Source organism: Aegilops tauschii, chromosome 7 (assembly GCF_002575655.3).
Source record: "Aegilops tauschii subsp. strangulata cultivar AL8/78 chromosome 7, Aet v6.0, whole genome shotgun sequence".
NCBI lineage: Eukaryota > Viridiplantae > Streptophyta > Magnoliopsida > Poales > Poaceae > Aegilops > Aegilops tauschii.
The window spans coordinates 334361003-334380441 of NC_053041.3; positions in this window are offsets into that span (position 1 = coordinate 334361003).

Genomic DNA, 19439 nt, shown 5'->3' on the forward strand with positions numbered 1-19439 from the left:
AGAAAGCAATAGCAACATACTAAACGATCGGGTGCTAAGCTAACGTAATGGGTCATGTCAATCACGTCATTCTCCTAATGAGGTGATCCCGTTAATCAAATGACAACTCATGTCTATGGCTAGGAAACATAACCATCTTTGATTAACGAGCTAGTCAAGCAGAGGCATACTAGTGACACTCTATTTGTCTATGTATTCACACATGTATTATGTTTCCGGTTAATACAATTCTAGCATGAATAATAAACATTTATCATGATATAAGGAAATATATAATACTTTATTATTGCCTCTAGGGCATATTTCCTTCAGCTAACATTCAAAGGAACATCACCGATGGGCGAATGAGACTCATCACCATCAACAGGATCCTGAACGATAGTAACAAAGGAAAAATGAACTGGTAAGGGGGTGCGCATGAAAATTTAATAAACTTCGTAAGGAGTAAAAACAAAACTAACCTTTCTCTTATCAACAGACAAATTGTTCACTCCATCGTCAGCAGCATCGGCCTCAACACCATGAGTGGTCTCCTGCATCAAACAAAATCAAAAAATAGATGAGCAAGTCCAACTACAGTACTGACAGCAGAACAACCTAGTAAAAATTCAAAGATCAAAAACTGAGTCACCTGCAGAATAGGAGACTCAAAACCGACATCATTCTTATGGTGGTTAGAAACATTAGCCTCAGTATCATCATTAGTTCTCCTCGCAGCAGCCTCGTTCTGCTCCATCTGCTTGATAACAACATCAACATCTTCTTCATACAGCTTGCAGCGAGAGTCTTGCATAGTTCTGAAATGCTTGACAGTGTTCAACAGGCGTGCCACTCTGAATAAGGTGAGCAACACCATCATGCATATCGCTAATTAAAACTTTCTCAATCTCAACATAGTCCGATGCTTCATCAGCACTAAATCCATGACCAGTAGGAAGAATGGCATCAATATGGCTCAGATGCTCAACTATAGTTGGGAGCTTTTCCAGTTCAGAACGCACATTAATAAAAATATGCTCGACGCACTCCAACACAGAAACAGCTAGATGAATACAAAAACCTGGCCTCTGGGAAGTACTAGCCTTACTACACTACAAAAAAATACACTTCCGTGATGATACGTGTTTGTCATAGTAGGTCACGTTTTCTGTCATGCATGTACATCCATGATGATTTTATGACAGAATCAAGATAGTCATATATGTGCTATCGTAGAAGTGTTCCATGACAATACCAAAATTATTATCATGGAAGTGTTCACTTCCATGACGATAAATGACGCGTCATGGAAGTGATTTCGTCAAGGGTAACCGACACGTGGCATCCACCGTAACGGGTCTATCGGGTCCGGTTTTGGATCCGATAACCCGTTAACAGCAACGACCAACAGCGATTTTCCACGTGTAAAATTCTCATTGGCCGGAGGAGACACGTGTCAGCTCGTCATTGGGTCAGATAAGCGCTTATGATATGTCGACACGTGCGACGGTCCAACACTAGCCTATTTAGCTTACAAAGGCCGGCCCGTTTGACTTGGTCAAAAGCTAGCGGGCCGGCCCATGAAAAGCCTGTTAACGGTCTGTTTGCATATAGCCCATTTTACGGCCCGGTAACTCACGACCCGTTATGGCATTCCCGAAATCGGCCCAACAGCCTCATGTGGTTCGTCCAGTATAATACCATCCCGTTTCATTTTTGGCCCATGTATGGCCCACGACGTCTTTTGGCCCATACAAGGACTTTCGTATCTTTGGGCCCTTTAATCGGCCGCGGTGACTCTCGCCCAAAAAACAGTAAATTTCTTTATGCCCAGTAACGACCCATGATTCACATGGGTCATTTCCAGCCCGTCTTAGCTTTCGGCCTACTGACGGCCCATACATTCTTGGGGCTGCTTTCCGGCCCTTGATTACTTTCGGCCTGTTACTGGCCTGCTCCCCTAATGGGCCAAATTTGGCCCGTGGTTAGAATCGGCCTGTTTGTGGCCCGTCCTATATTCTGTCCCATTAATGACCCGTTATGCCTATGATAGAATTAAGCCTTTGCTGTCTTCCGGCCTGTTAACGACCCATTACCATGCTAGCCCGATACTAATGGCGCCTGTTTACGGCCCATGTGGGCCCATTTATCCGACGGCCCGAGGCCCACTGATTCTCCGGCCCGTTGGAGGCCCATTTATCCGACGGCCCGTAGGAGGCCCATGGATCCTACGGCCGGTAGCAGTCTCAAGGTTACCATGGTCTGTATATGGCCCATGGTTGTTGCGACCACTAGCAAACCAAGGAAAAAGAAGACTAGGGAAATAAATAAGCCAGAAACTAACGCTAGGCTATTAAGGCGATTGCACAGATTACATCCACTAGGCATCAAAGTTCACCACCAGTGCAAATATAGGGAACACCCTACACTATACAAAAATGGTTTCCTGTTTTCTTGAGCCGGTGGCTGCACGTTAACAACAAATTTTGTATCGCAACAAAACAAATTACAACCATAAAACAAAAGGAAGGTTGGCACAAAAGTTAATAGTCTGGCAGATAAATGCACCACCAGAAGCTCAGAAGCTCAGTTCATTTGACCTGACTGTTATGTTTTCATGTTGTACTGTCCAATGGAGCACCATAACCTTCGCCTTCATTTCTCTTAGGCTCCTGAACAACATAGAAAATGTCTGATAGTCTGGTTTCAAAACCATGCATACCTTGACGACATGAAACAATGGTTGTCGTTGTTTCACAAAGCGTCTCTCTTAGGGAATGAACTTGTGTTCGGAGCGCAGATATAACACTATTTTGAGCTTGCATATCTTGATCATGAGGCAGTTTGGATGAGATTGCCTTAACAACCAACCCGTTATTACGCAGGAACGTGCTTTTGGTACTGTTAGTGGACAAGTACTAACCTACTGCAGCAAGAGGTGACATTGCACTTATAGTTGCCTCGTCACCTTCAGAAGTTGGTGGTTCCACCATTTGTTCCATAGCTTGCTAAAATAGAGTTTTTACATAAGTAGTACTAGAATAGAAGATATTAGGGAGGCAGCAAAACAAAACAAAATAGCTTTGGTCTAAATACAGAACTTATTCTGGTGAACCCGTGTAAAATATTAGTTGTATTTTACTGCAAAGTACATAATGAAACAAGGTTCCAAACATATGACCATGTACCATGGCTAATGTATTGTGTCTATTTCTTCACATTGTATTGATATCTAAGGATAAAGAGACAAAGTTTATAATACGGTAAGCATAGTATGACAGCATTCATATCACCAAACAACTGAGAATAGACAAACAAGAAATTGTAACGTTGTGTAGATAAGTCCAGCACGGAACTAGATTACCGATCAAGATCAAAGGAACATCACTCCTCTCTCTTAAACCTTGTAAGGTGCAATGTTACGCTAAGACAATTGTGTATGAAATTGAAAAAACTAATAGACATTGGCTGCAAATCGTGCAGTCCAATGCACAAGTCAGAGTAAGTGGTAGTTAAAAGGTATGAGTATTAAGGACTTACAATAGCGGCTTTGACTGGTGTAGTCATGCCCTTCGTCTTGCTGGTGTGACAGTCCTTGAAGATTTCCACAACATTTGGTTCATGTACTTTTTGGTCCTTGCGGGCTTTCCTCTGCATTTGAAACAAGTCAATATAGATTTGATAATATGGCACAACAAAAAGAGTGAAACAACAGCTAATTACAAGAGCCTCACACTGTGCAATATAGCTACGAGATCCTGTCGTCTGTTGGAATTTCACTTTTGTAAGGTTGGCCTTGTTCTTTGAACAGTTCACCTACAAGAAGATAGATTTGTGAGGCACATGCATAAATAGGAGTTCAACATGTGATCGGATCACATATATATATAACGTACATGATACTTTGGATCAGACCAGTGCTTAACAATGCCTCTCCAGTCTTCATCCAATATATTTTCCATTGGAGATGTTTGGGCAAGTTCACTGTTAGCCTTGCCTTCAAAGTGAGTTTTCCTCAAGTTATACCAATACTGTTGCAGAGCAGACTTGAAAACATGGGTGCATGCTTGTCTGGTTGCATCATCTTGGCTATCCACATTGAACCTCATCTGTTGAAAATTATGGGAGCCTCATTACCGGCAACCTAGAAAGTATGGGACAGAGCAAGACGATATTACTAATTTCCATATATAACCATACTTACAGATAAATGGTCAAGGAAGGTGTTGAACTGTGTTTCGTCTTTGTCATTCCTTTATTGAATCCATGTTGGGAGGATACGTGCATGACCCCCTAACGGCAACCGCTGCCTCTGATACTAACTTGGCTGACTCTATAGCATCACGTGGCCTTTTTAAACGTGCCTCAAAACGGATCTCCATTCTTCCTCCTGTAGATTTAGTTAACCTATCAAGCATTATCCCTAATGTATGTTTCCTCTTGCGCCTAGGTGCTAGTCTAACAACGAACATAGGAAGTGTTAGTGTACATCAAACTGAGAGACTACATATAAAGAAGCATGCAACTGTAACTTGACTCCAGCAACTACCTTCTTGCCGTTGAAGCTCACAAGGTTCATCTGATCTTGCCAACTCATCTTGCGTCAAGAGTGCTTCGGAAGTAGTGTCAGGTGGCAAGGGAGCTTGGGAACTTGCCGCTAGCTGAGTTGACAAACGAGTAAATCGTGCAGTTGTTGGTACTATGGAAGGTGTTGCAACAACTAGTGATGTCGTTGCTTGTTTGGTGGCAACTATTAGTTCCTATTTGGAATGTTTTGTAGCTGGTGTAGCACGGGATACCATGTTTGTACAATTTTCCGGTGGACTTTGACCTTCTATTGCACCATCAGTACCAGCAGAACCTGCATAATTCTTCTGCTTCTGTTTCCATGCGACCTGAGTACTAGCTAAAATCATCCCCTACCATTCTGTGTTCCTTCCTCTTTCTCTGTGCCATGCCAGGTCAAGCCGACAAGAAAAAGGAATAAAAATTTAGTTCTTCAGAACAAATTGATGCGTGATACAGACGAACTGAACTTTGATGTTAGACAACCGCATGATAGGAGGATGTAATATGTACAAAAAACAGGACGACATGAGATAATCAGAACTATGATGTGTAAACTAAGCAGATGGCATTTCAATAAATTAGAAGCAATGCAATGGAAGTGAGACACCATATGAAAGGTGCTGCAAATATCGCTCTGCCAAGTTAACAGTATCTCGTCATAACTGGCATTTAAACAAATGTGAAGTAGTACAAGAAATAAATCATATGCAAGATGCAAACAACATGTCTTGGTAATTGGTGTATGACCGTGAGCACGCATGTGCACAAGTCCAGGCGGCAAACGCAAATGTTTGTTGCACCGACAGGATTCCCGGGCCTGGTCCATACGTGCCACCGGGCATCGTTGGGGTAGGCCCAAACAATTGCACATGTGTACATACTGACCTTGCCGGGGCTGACGCTTGTAATTTTTTGATCTTCTTTGCTTCTTCACTAACCTGGGCTTGGCCTTGCTCCCAAGTCTCCCATGGCATCTTCAACATTCAAACGGCACGTAGCCTTCATGTTGTAAACCAGGGGCGCCCGCATCCATGGGATCCCATTAGGGCGTCCGTGTATTAACTGGGGGTAACTGTCATTCTATCTTTACCTCGCGACTAATCGCACTGTTTGTGCTCGCATTGCCATCATACACGTTTAGTTTGCCCGCACCGTTTGTGATATTGTCTAACATCGCACACGCTTTGCAAATCGCAACTGTGTGCATGCTTTCACACGTTTCCTCTCTGTGAACCGTCTCGGATTATGGTGTATATCGTAAACGTTTGTGTTTTACCAACCGTGTGTGCCGTAATGACCTGGAGAGCATAATTTCACCATAATTTAATTGCTGTTATTTCAAATCGTACCGGATTTGAATTTGAATTTGAATGTATGCTATAGCTTTATCCATATCCATCAAGTTCAAACAACCAATGCGTTATTCGATTCATAGGTACATATGTTCAAGAATTACATAAGAACCAAATAAAGAATGATGAACAACAGTTGTATACTTGTACTATTAAAGACGGTAAAGAAAGAGGCGAAATACATTCTGGTTGCTGAACAAGGTGAAGTGAAATGCCCATATTGTGCCCTCCTCCATGCAGAAGGCATGCACGACTCTAGTCCAACCCCTTGTGATGGCCGACCGCCCATCCTTCACGGTCTTCATGAAAACATCTAGATATTCATCGTGTTCTGGTAAAAATACTTTAACCTTTGCATGCCCACCAATCATGTAGTTTGAGAGGTAATCTTGAGTAAACTGCTTTGGCAACCACTGGAAAGGAAAAAGATTCAGACATTGTCATCTAACACAACTCATTATGGGCAGTAAAAAGAAGGCTGCAGAGTTCTTACTTACCATCCTGCAGTTTGCTGTTGGCTTGGATAAAGTGTAAACAAATAGTTTAATTGCCATCTTTGGACCCATTTTACTAACAATCTTTATTAGCTTCCTCACTTCATGCTGGTTCATCGATATCTCATTGCCCCATACGTAGAAAGGGTCGAAGCGCCGATCTTTACCAATAACATATGTAGCTAAAAGCACCAAGTTAATATTAGAAGATAAACAACGATTACACAATTATGTAGTACAACACTCTTTTATAATATCTTATAACATCCAATATAGTCACATATTAGATGAATTAGCATCTTATATTATGGGCCAGAAGGAGTTTATTGCATTCTTACAAATTATCGGTTGATTAACTGCTGCTGTATCCATGGGTTACAGTTAGTTTGAGCTAGTTCGGGCTCAAATAGCCCTAAAGTATATCTAAACATGAGGGCTAGTTTGAGCGAGTTGCATCTATAACCCACCCAAAAAAACTATCCAACCCAAGAGGTGCTAATTGTAGCTAGTTCTCCTAGTGCATTTATTGTCAATCTAACCCTATCATCCAAACAACTCTTTGGATGGAGTTAGTTCAGGGTTAGTCATGAGCTAGAAACTAACTCTAACCTCTAGCTATGTTGAGTATCCAAACAAGGATGTGTTGTTGTTGTTGTTGCTGCTACTCTTCTACGTATGTCTAGGCATCATCAGAACATTAATGTAACATTCTTCCTTGTTGCTATGTAGCCTAGGATTGCATATTTAGACATTAAGTATAGTGCATGTTGCTATGTAGCCTCAGATATATTACATATGGCCCTAGTTAACCTAATGATAAATGGGTTGCAGATATATTCAGTTAAAAGTCCGATTCACCGATTAGTACCTTATCAGCCCCCGACCTATATGGTACCAGCTACCGATATCCTGAACAGTGAGCATATATAAGCCATGGGATGAAACTAACCTCGATGGAAAACATCAGTCGTTCCCAAAATTGTCCTGTGTAGGTACATCGAGAAGCATGTTAAGCACAACAGGCTAAACATCAACCAAAATTATCCATGGCAGACAAAATAATCTCCAAAAGATAGCTTCAGTGTGGAGGTTTAAGCACGCTAGTAAAGCAAACCAAGTGGAAAGGTGTGTTAACTGCATCAGGCCTAACATTTAACAACAAGCAAACATAGTCATTCAAACTGGTATTGTGCCGGTCTAAGTACACTGGTTATTGTTAAATAAAAATTGAAAGGCGATGCAGCAACCAAATGTAGTCATTTATAGTGGTATTGTTGAAACTGGTACTGATGAAATTGAACTGCACAGTTCATACTTGCACATATAGAACTCACATTGTGAATAACTGGAATAAACAAGGCATACTACGAACAACCAAAGGTAGCATTTGAAATTGGACCGACATCCAAAGATGCTAACTACAAATAACTGAACAATAAAAAAACTTTAAAAGAGGCATATGCTAGCTATAACAGGCTTAACAGCAAGCAAATATATGCATTCCTATTGGTATGTTTAAAACTGGATTGATGAAATGTACTGCACAGTAAATAATTGCACATATAGAGCATCACATTGTGAATAACTGAAATAAACAAGGCATAGTGCAAACAACCAGATATAGCAATTAAAACTGGACATATTCTCACTACACTACAAAAGGGACTCGACAAAACAAATCATGGGTTTCCCCCTGTGAAGAGGCACGGCAAAACAAATCATGGGTTTCCTCACTTGTCACAGATGGGCTCGTTCCCGTGGGAAGAGCACGAACCTTGGATGCACTCCATGTTGTCGCAGATGGGCTCCCTCCCCTTGGAAGAGCACGACTGTAGGGTGCCCTCCCTGATATCGTAGACGGACGCTTTTGATGTAGGGTAGAACCCTAGGGACCCGATCTTTCACGAAATGGAGGGGATCCTACGAAGAACACGAGAACACGAGGGGAACACAAGGGAAGACGCGAGAGAAATCACTCAACCAAAAACATTCGGTCACACATATGCTAGATCATCGGAACACAAAGATATACACGATCCTCGTTCAACAAGGGACGATACATAGGGTAACCGGTTCTTCTCCGTGAGGAGGTCTTGAGCTCTTCCCATTGGGGGTCTTGCATCCAAGTGGATCATCTCCGTAGAGGCACGGTCTCTCTCGGAGGAGTAGATCCGGATGGATGAGCAAGGCTCTATCTCACAAATGAGCTATCACTTTTCTAACCCTAACTAGGAGGAGGTCTATTTATAGTCTTAGTGCAAATGGGGGCGAAGTAAAGGGGGTACATGGGCCTCGGGCCTGAAACTGTGCGCAGACAGGTATCAGACGTCCGCTGGGTACCAGTCGCCCGGTTGCTCGCGGGCTTTCGGACGTCCAGTAGTCGCCTGACTTCCGCTCGGTTAAGGAGGCACCAGATTTCTGGAGATGGCCGGTCGTCCGGTCGCTTCAGACATCCGCTGATTTGGCTCGGGTGTGATGGGGCCGGTCATCCGGTGGAGGCGGGATGTCCGCTCGCTGGGAGGTGTGGCCGGTCGTCCGCTCACTGTAGCTTGCGTTGGCTGGGACTTGGGTAGGATGGGGCTTCAAGTGCCGGACGTTCCGGTCCCGACCGGTCATTCGGTGGCTGTAGCTTCAATGGCAGCTCTTCTTCTTGTCCCTCATACTTGGTGTCCTCGCCGTCTTGTTTGTTGGATGAAGCAGCTCCGTGGCCTTCCTCCAAGTAACTGATCACACATGGTGTTTCCGTTTGAGGTAGTAGCCTTGTCTCATGTGTAGAAAGTGGTAGTTCAGAGAGGAGCGAGTTCACCTTATCTTCGATAGCCTTTGCTCGAGCTCTTGTCATGGGTCCAAGTGGTGTCGTGGGAGATGTCGATACGTCCATGGGGATGACCTTGGGATGCTCCGCATCATCTCCCCCCTTGGGAAAGATCCGACCTCGGATCGAAATCTTCATCACCATGGTAGGGAGAAAGATCTTTGACATTGAAGATGTCACTCACGTTGTACTTGTCGCGCGGGAGGTCGATCTTGTAAGCGTTGTTGTTGTAGTGTGCTAGCACCTTGAAGGGTCCATCAGCTCGTGGTAGAAGTTTGGACTTGTGTTCGTTGGGGAAGTGTTCCTTGCGAAGGTTTAGCCACACAAGATCCCCAATGTTGAATACCATGAGTTGCTTGTTGACGTTGAGCTTGGTCACGAGTAATTGTACTTGGCACTCGATTGTGTGCCTTGTATCTTCATGCATCCTCTTGAGATAGTTCACTTGGGCACTCGCGTCCATGTTGACGCACTCTTGTAGTGGTAGTGGAAGAATGTCCATTGGGGACAATGGGTTGAAACCGTAGACGGCGTCGAAAGGGGACTTGCCGGTAGCCGAATGTCTTGCGCGGTTGTAGGCGTACTCGGCGATGGGTAGGCACTCTTCCCACTCCTTGATGTTCCTCTTGATCAACACGCGTAGTAGAGTGGAGAGCGTTCAGTTCGTCACTTCCGTTTGGCTGTCGGTGTGGATGGTATGCCGTGGAGAATATTAGCTTGATTCCGAGCTTGGCGCATAAGGTCTTCCAAAAGTAACTCAGGAACTTGACGTCGCGGTCCGAGAAAATCGTCTTTGGCACTTCATGTAGGCGCAAGATTTCCCTACAAAAAGATTGGCAACATGTGAAGCATCGTCTATCTTGTTGCAAGCAATTAAATGAGCCATTTTAGAGAATCGGCCCACAACAACAAACACGGAGTCTTTGCCATTTCTAGTCCTAGGCAAATCAAGTACAAAATCCATGCTAATATCTTCCCATGGGTGATATGGAATTGGAAGGGGTGTATAAAGACCATGAGATTGAGCTTTGGACTTAGCTTTGTGACATGTCGAACATCGGTTGGTGAAGCGTGAGACGTCGCGAAACATCTTGGGCCAAAAATAGTTCTTAGAGAGCGTAGCAAATGTCTTGTCGCATCCAAAGTGTCCCATTAGTTCTCCTCCATGAGATTCTTGTGAAAGCAACAAACGAAGAGAAGACTCGGGGATGCAAAGTTTGTTAGCTCTCATAAGATAATCATTTTTGATGTAATAGCGTTCCCAAGATGTATGCGTCAAACACTTGGCATAAGGAATTGCAAAAGTAGGATTATGCGCATACAAGTCTTTTATGTGCTCAAAGCCTATGACATTCAATTCAAGTTGGGTAACAAGCATGCATCTACGGGAAAGGGCATCCGCCACAACATTTTCCTTACCTTTAATATACTTGATGACATAAGGAAATGACTCAATGAATTCACTCCATTGAGCATGAGGCCTGTTCAACTTAGTTAGACCCTTAAGATACTTAAGTGTTTCATGATCGGTGTGAAGAATGAACTCATGAGGACGGAGATAATGCTCCCAAACATGCAAGACTCTCACTAAAGCATATAGCTCTTCGTAATAGATGGGATAATTGAGTTGCGCTCCGGAAAGTTTTTCACTAAAGAAAGCTATAGGGCGCTTCTCTTGTATTAACACACCTCCTATGCCATAACCGCTAGCATCACAATGAATCTCAAATTGTTTATCGAAGTTGGGTAACGCAAGCAAAGGAGCATGTGTAAGCATATTCTTAAGCTCATTGAACGCGGTATCTTGGGATGGTGCCCAAACAAAAGGCACATTTTTCTTACTCAAAGCATGCAAAGGTGAAGCAATGGTGCTAAAATCCTTCACAAATCTACGATAGAAACCGGCTAAACCAAGAAAACTACGCACTTATTGCAAGTTGGTTGGTTGGGGCCAAGTTTTAATAGCATTGATCTTAGATTCATCTACATGAACACCCTTATAAGACACAGCGAAACCCAAGAAAACAAGCTTATCAACACCAAAAAAGCATTTATCCAAATTAGCATAAAGGCGCTCTTTCCTAAGGGTTTGCAACTCGGTTCTAAGATGGGTGACATGATCTTTGAGCGATTTGCTAAACACAAGAATATCGTCAAAATAGACCAGAACAAATACACCAATATAAGGTCGAAGAACAAAATGCATGACTCTCATGAAAGTACCGGGTGCTTCAGATAAACCCATTGGCATAACAAGCCATTCATATAAGCCAAATTTGGTCTTAAATGCGGTTTTCCATTCATCACCTTCTTGGATGCGTAATTGATAGTAGCCACTCTTAAGATCAATCTTAGAGAAAATGGTGTCTCCTCTAAGCTCATCTAGCATATCATCTAGGCGTGGAATGGGGTAACGATATCGCACGATAATAGCATTGATAGGACGGCAATCGGAACACATGCGATATGTACCATCTTTCTTGGGAACAAGGATTACCGGAACAACACAAGGGCTCAAACTTCCTCGTACATGGCCATTGTCGATGAGTTGTTGTACTTGCCGTTGGATCTCCTTGGTTTCCTCGGGGTTGACGCGGTAGGGAGCCTTGTTAGGAAGGGGTGCTCCGGGGATGAGGTCGATTCGGTGTTCGATGCCTCGTAGTGGAGGTAGACCCTGAGGTAGCTCGTCTGGGAGTACATCTTGGAATTCCTACAATAGAGAAGATAACACTAAAGGTAGATTGTGAGAGTTGTTAGTTTTGCGTGCCTCATCCTTGCACAAAAGGACATAGTGCATGACACTTGATGGGTTCTCACACACTTCTCTCATCTCACTTTTGGTGGCAAATAGGACTAGGTTTTTCTTGTCGCTCATCGTGGAGACACTCAATTTGGGCTTGTGGTGCTCACTCTCTTTTTGATGGTTCGCTCTCTCACTCTCCACGATGGGTGGCTTGCTTGTCGGTGATCACTGGACTTGGAGACATAGGTCATAGCACGTCCTTTCATCTTGAAACTATAGTGATTTGTACACCCGTTGTGGATGACGCCTCGGTCAAATTGCCATGGCCGTCCAAGAAGGAGGTGGAAACAGACATAGGAATGAGATCACACTCCAAAGTGTCTTCGTAAGCTCCGATCTTGAAGGAAACTTGTACCATATGCTCGACTTGCATAGTGCCGGAGTCGCTTAGCCATTGAACTTTGTAAGGATGCGGGTGCTTCATCTTGACCAATTGGAGCTTGGAGCATAGTTCTTCACTTGCTAAGTTACGGCAACTCCCTCCGTCGATGATGACCTTGACGGACCTTCCATTGATGCCGGCCTTGGTGTGGAAGGTATGGCATCTTTGGTTTTCATCTTGTTGATGTTGAAGAGTAAAGACCTTGGAGACAAGGAGCGCGGGGCTCGAATCTTCGTCACAGAAGACTTGATCATCTTCGTCTTTGTTCAGTTGCCGGTGCATGGCCACATTCTCAAGGGCTTCCATTTCTCCTTCACTCGTGGAGTCGTATGTACCATCGTCGTTGAAGATCATGGTGCGTTTGTTGGCACACTCGAAGGACTTGTGGCCTCAGCCGCCGCATGTGAAGCATTTGAAGGAACTTGTCTTGATGGTCTCATCGGTCGGAGTAGATGATGATGAAGCTCTTGGCTTGAAGTTGCTTGTAGTAGGAGGACGACTTGAGGTGGTCGAAGTTTTCTTGTAACTTTACTTGTCGCCAGTGCTTGTAGATGACATGGTTGAGGTAGAAGGTGTTGGAGCCGTTGAAGCTTGAGAGTTGGAGAAACCATAGGACTTGGATGAGAACTTGGCATATTTTAAGTCATCTTGCACTTGACGTTCCGCTTTGGTAGCTTGATGCACTAGCTCGATGAGGTTCGAGTATGGTTGGAAGTCGGTGATCTTCTTGATAGGATGATTGAGTCCATTCAAGAGACGTGCCACAGTTTGCTCGTCATCTTCCGTGACATTGGCTCTTATCATGACAATCTCCCTTTCCTTGTAGTACTCTTCAACGCTCTTGGTTCCTTGGTTAAGGAGTTGGAGTTTCTTGAAGAGGTCACGGTTGTAGTAGGTTGGTACGAAACGTGCTCTCATGACATCCTTCATTTGCGTCCAAGTTGTGATGGGTGGTTCTCCTCTTGCCTCACGGCGCTCAATGACTTGTTCCCACCAAATGAGGACGTAGTCTTGGAACTCAAGGGATGCCATCACGATCTTCTTCTCTTCCTCATAGTTGTGCAAGCGGAAGATTTTGTCAACCTTCAATGCCCATGAAAGGTACTCTTCGGGATCATTGCTTCCGGTGAACTTGGGCATGGTGAACTTGAGCTTGCCGTAGCGTTGCTCTTCATTGTGTTGGGGTCGGGGATGATGACGTCCTTGACGAGGAGGATTGTCTCCCTCAACTTGCTCTTGTCTTGCAGGATTTCCATTGTCTTCTTGCTCTTGGTGAACTTGAGGTTCTTGTCGAGCTTGTGGAGGAGCTTGTCGAGCTTGTGGAGGAGCTTGAGGAACTTGACGATGCGTGCGAGCTCTATATATTATTTCTTGAACTTCCTCGCGAAGCGCTTCTTGTTGCTCATGAGCTTGGCGGTTGCGCGTGGCTATGGCTCGACTCGAATCTCGGAGGGCACGTTGCGCCTCAAGTGCTTGAGCTTCATGTTGTTGTTGTTCTTGACGTTGTGCCTCTGCATCTTGTGCATCTTGGTGTTGTCGCACTCGCTCTTCCTCTTATTGTCGTAGGCGTTGCTGTTCTTGTGCTTGCGCGAATGTAGCTTCGTTTGGACGATGTCGATGCTCTTGCGCTCAAAGTTGCTCTTGATTATCGGTGTCGGGTAGGGGATTGCGATTTGCTTGACGATCTTGACGTGCGGCACGACGAAGAGTGTTCGATGTCGGAGTACTTGAGCCGGAGATGGTGTCATCGGAGTGTCGACTTGAGCGGCTCCATCTTGAGTAGGACGAAGAGGTAGAAGAACGGTAGACCAACAAGGCACGAATCTCGTCCATTCTTGCATTTCTCTCTTGCTTTTGTTTGTAAAGCTTGTTGTCGAAGTAGTCTCTTGTACGTTGCTCGGAGAGTCGCAAGTCGGTGGCGAGATGGTCAATGTGGTCACTCATTGCTTGTTGCTCTTGATGCAAAGCTCGTTGTGTGCCAAATAGGTGGATCTTGGTGACATAGTTGTTCGGGTCGTCGTCTTGTTCTAGGAAGAGTGGGTTGGTAGAAGAACTTGGCCTATCCATCATTCCAAGCAAATATGTGAGTGTGAGGAAGAGAAGAACTTATACCAAATGTACCTTGACCGATGTTGAAGATGGATCAATGATCACTCAAATGTGTAACAAGGAAATAGCACAATTGGTACCAATTCTTGTCGGTTCTCACACCTACACAAATAAAAGCTTATGGTGGAGCTTGGTTAGGATGGTGGCAAAAAATTGGATGCAATTGTTAGTGAGCCTCGGTAATGTTGGAAAAGATTCACAAATTTGCAAATGCAACAAGTAGACCAATAACAAGATATGGTACACGGAAACACACACGCAAATAGATAAAGTGGGGTCGAGCAACCAAGGAATGAGCCAAAATGTGGAATCCACGAAAATGCTCTTGTTGCACAACACTAGAGAAACGTACCACGATTGCACAATAGGCGGATACGAAACTTGTGCACAACCTACGAAGCAAAAATGCAACGACTTCTGTCCCAAGTATGTTATATGTATGGTATTCCGATGATATGATCCAAGATGATGGAGTATGACAATCTTAATGTAGTATGATGCTATGGTTCTTGCTTACAAGCTCTTTGCTTATCTTTCTTCTTTGCTTAAAAGCTTGGTTGGCTCTTTCTCTTTTGAGCTCTTTCTCATGCAAACTTCATGAACCAAGATCGCAATGGCGTATATGCGATGACAACCTTGTGACACAAGAGATGATACCAAGATATGCACCACGATGATATGGTATGTATGCTATGGGAAGTATGATCACTAATGTGCACAAGTAGCGTTGCCGGCAATACTCAAAGGCTAGTCTCGATGCGTAAGTTACGCAAAATGGGCTAGGGGTTATCAATGGAATGGCAAGGAGTCGACAAAGATGTCGTCAAAGTTACCGTCCTTGCTTACGGTTGAGGGTATCAAAATGGTGAAGTGGTCGATGTCGAGTCCTTGGTGAGGATGAGCGGCGGTGATGTTGATGTCGAACCGTTCCTAGTTAGCCGAAACACCCTAGGAAACGATGAACCACAACTCAAATGTGAAAACCTAATGTGTCAAAATTGTGTCGGAGTGCGAAACAAGTATGCAATGGTGGTTGCAGAATGTGATGGTGGTATCAGCGTGCGTATGCGGAAGTGGAATAGGTATTGGAGTGCGTATGCGAAGGTGGAGGTGGAGAGGTGGTGGTGGCCGAACTGAACTTTTTCAGTTTTGTCAGGAAAACGTCGGACATCCGGTGGATGTCGGACGACCAATGGTCGGACATCCGGTAGCGAGCGGATGTCCGGTGCCTGGGCGATTTCGAGCATGGGATGAACAGCTAGGGTTTGAGGTGGAGGTGGCAAAATTGGTCAAATCCGAGCGATTTTGTGAATGCAAATGGTCTAGACGAAGGGGAAAAGCTAGCTCTACTCGAGGGAAAGCAAATCCATGGATCAAATCCAACAAAACTTCATCACACCAACAAATCACAAAAAAATTGGCGCTATTTTTGGTGGGGATTTTCGAAATTGGGGAAGAACACAACAAAATCAAGCTAGAAAACAAGGTGTAGGGGCTATAAATCCATGATCAATGTGGCTCATGATACCAAGATGATGAAGGATAGAACCCTAGGGACCCGATCTTTCACGAAATGGAGGGGATCCTACGAAGAACACGAGGGGAACACGAGGGAAAACGCGAGAGAAATCACTCAACCAACAAAATTCGGTCACACATATGCTAGATCATCGGAACACAAAGAGATACACGATCCACGATCAACAAGGGACGATACATAGGGTAACCGATTCTTCTCCGTGAGGATGTCTTGATTTCTTCTTGTTGGGGGTCGTGAATCCAAGTGGATCTTCTCCGTAGAGGCACGGTCTCCCTCGGAGGAGTAAATCCGGATGGATGAGCAAGGCTCTATGTCACAAATGAGCTATCACTTTGCTAACCCTAAGTAGGAGGAGGAGGAGGAGGTCTATTTATAGTCTTAGTGCAAATTGGGGCAAAGTGAAAGGGGGTACATGGGCCTCGGGTCCGAAACTGTGCGCAGACATGTACCGGCCGTCCGTTGGGTACCGGTCGTCCGGTTGCTCGCGGGCGTCCGGACGTCTGGTAGTCGCCTGACTTCCGCTAATTCGGCTCGGTTGAGGAGGCAGGGAATTTCCGGAGATGGCCGATCGTCCAGTCGCCGGTCCTCCGGTCGCTTCGGACATCCGCTGATTTGGCTTTGGTGTGATGGGGTCAGTCATCCGGTGGAGGCCAGACGTCCGCTCGCTGGGAGGTGTGGCCGGTCGTCCGGTTGCCAGTCATCCGCTCGCTGTAGCTTGCGTTGGCTGGGACTTGGGTAGGCAGGGATTCACGTGCCGCACGTCCGGTCCCGACCGGTCGTCCGGTGGCTGTAGCTTCAATGGCAGCTCTTCTTCTTGTGCCTCATACTTGGTGTCCTCGCCATCTTGTCCATTGGATGTAGCTGCTCTGTGGCCTTCCTCCAAGTACCTGATCACACATAGTGTTTCCGTTTGAAGTAATAGCCATGTCTCATGTGTAGAAAGTGGTTGTTCGGAGAGGAGCGAGTTCACCTTATCTTTGATAGCCTTTGCTCGAGCTCTTGTCATGGGTCCTAGTGGTGTCGTGGGAGATGTCGATACATCCATGGGGATGACCGTGGGATGCTTCGCATCAGCTTTCCCCTAGGAGCAGATGGGCTCTTTCCCCTTGGAAGAGCCGGAGAGGGTGCCCTCCTCGTGGTCGCCATCGATGAGGTCTGACTTGGAAACTATGGATCGCAAGCCAGGATCGCAGAACGTGTCCTTCAAAAATGACAAAAGGGGCTCGATAGCGATGTAGGATGGCAAATTGTTGACAACGAGCCATAGGAGATTAGCGGCAGGGCCATGGATGAGATCGACGGCGGCTGACCCCGAGTGGTTGGGGTTGGGCCACTTAACCTGTGACATAGCCCGCCTCAGGCCATCGCTGTCAATGACCTCGATGTCATAGCCGGCGGTTGAGACATGCCCGCATACTCTAGCCCACTGCTTGAGAGCCTGCTGCTAGTAATGGTCGTCAGCTTGCTCGGCGACGTCGGGCGAAGAGACCGCGATACACCTATTTTGGGCCAGTCGTTCCTCGAGCTCCACGGGAAGCGTAGTCGGGCTTAGGCTGCGACGCTCTGGAGTGGGAGTGGGGATGGGGATGGGGATCTGTGGGAAAGGGGGCGTTTGGCCGGCCTGGGTATGGAGATCGGTGGGTAAGCTGCACGGGCAAACCGGCAGATGTTGACAATGGAGGCCTTGCGGCGGTGGCGGCGGGGATCTTGCTAGGGTTTCGAGTGAGGGAGGGTGTGTGTGTGTGTGCGCGCGCACGCCCGAGGAGGATTTGGTGTGTGTGTGTGTATGGAGGGGGGAGTGTGTTTGAGGAAATTACGCGCGTACTGAAAATTTTACTACGCGGGAGTCAAATGCGGGAGTGAAATGCTGGGGCTATTGAAAATTTTGATGATTGTGCATCGCACACGGTTCGGAGATAACAACCATTTGTTATGAAACAGAAAAACCCTCGAGGCGGGCAGATATTTTCGAGGGATGCAGGCAGGATTGGGAACAAGAAACATCACACACGGTAGAAACACAATAATCGTGTGTTATAAAACAGAAAAAAGCTGCAGGCGGGTAGAATTTTTGAGAGGTGAAGCCTCGTGGAGCCCAATGCACACGGTTAGTTTGAGTGAACCGTGTCTGTTGCGTCATCCGACTTGTCTAATGTTCATAAATTTGGCGAAAAATGTCGCGGGAGAGGGTCAGAACACGAACACACTTGCACGTGGACCAAATTTATGTATGAAAAGGGTGGTTTGATTTCCAAATACCAAATGCAACTTCGATGTGGCACCTATCTCGCAAAGCGCACGATATTGCTTGCCCCCACCCCCCTCGTGTCGGCACGAAGTGAATGCTAAGCTATGATTGCATGCCCCTCCCCCGCAACCGAGGTTCACCTAGCAAAGTGCGAAGTAGCAAGTAGCCCCCCTCCCTCGTGTCGGCATGAAGGGAATCCTAAGCTATGAATGCATGCCCCCCCCAACCGAGGTTCACCTAGCAAAGTGCGAAGTAGCTAGCAGCCCCCTCCCTCGTGTCGGCGCGAAGGGAATCCTAAGCTATGAATGCATGCCCCCCCCCAACCAAGGTTCACCTAGAAAAGTGCGAAGTAGCTAGCAGCCCCCCTTGTGTCGTCACGAAGGGAATCCTAAGCTATGAATGCATGCCCCCCCAACCGAGGTTCACCTAACAAAGTGCAAAGTAGCAGCCCCCCCCCACACACACACTTTTAGTCGGCGGGCCAGAGAGGCATATCTCACCAAGATGGATCGTAAAACGAACCAAGAATAATCCACCTTAGTCGTACAACCTCTCTCTTGTTGTTGGTCAAAGTGATGGCCGTCCATGCGACCTCGGAGATGGGCTAACTCGTCAATAATCACGCAAGTAGCTAGTCCGCGAAGACAACCACTTCATGTGTGTGGCCCAAACATATGTATGGAGAGGTGTGTTTTTGAGTACACAATGGAACAACTTTGATGTGGCACCATGATTTCGAACTAGAAATACCCACACCGTGTGACGGTTAGGTTGACGATGCACATGTATGTTACACCACACTTCAAGCCAACGACGGGGATTCATGCATGCATGCGTGCATAGTATATGCTCTCAAACTTAATTAGGTCTGAATCTCACCATGACCTATACTACGATAACACGAACCAAATGAAGAATCCGCCATGGTAACCTATCTTGTTGTCGGTCAAGGTGATCATGGATGTCCACGCAGGCCCACGAATATATAGGCGTGTCGCCGATAACCACGCGAGGGAGTGTACCATTCGAAGGCAACCATTACATGTATATGTATGGCGGTGATGCGTGCATGCATGTTTGAATACCATTTCACAACATTGATGTGGCACGTGCGTCGAAAATCGTACACTCCCCACACAGAGCGAGAT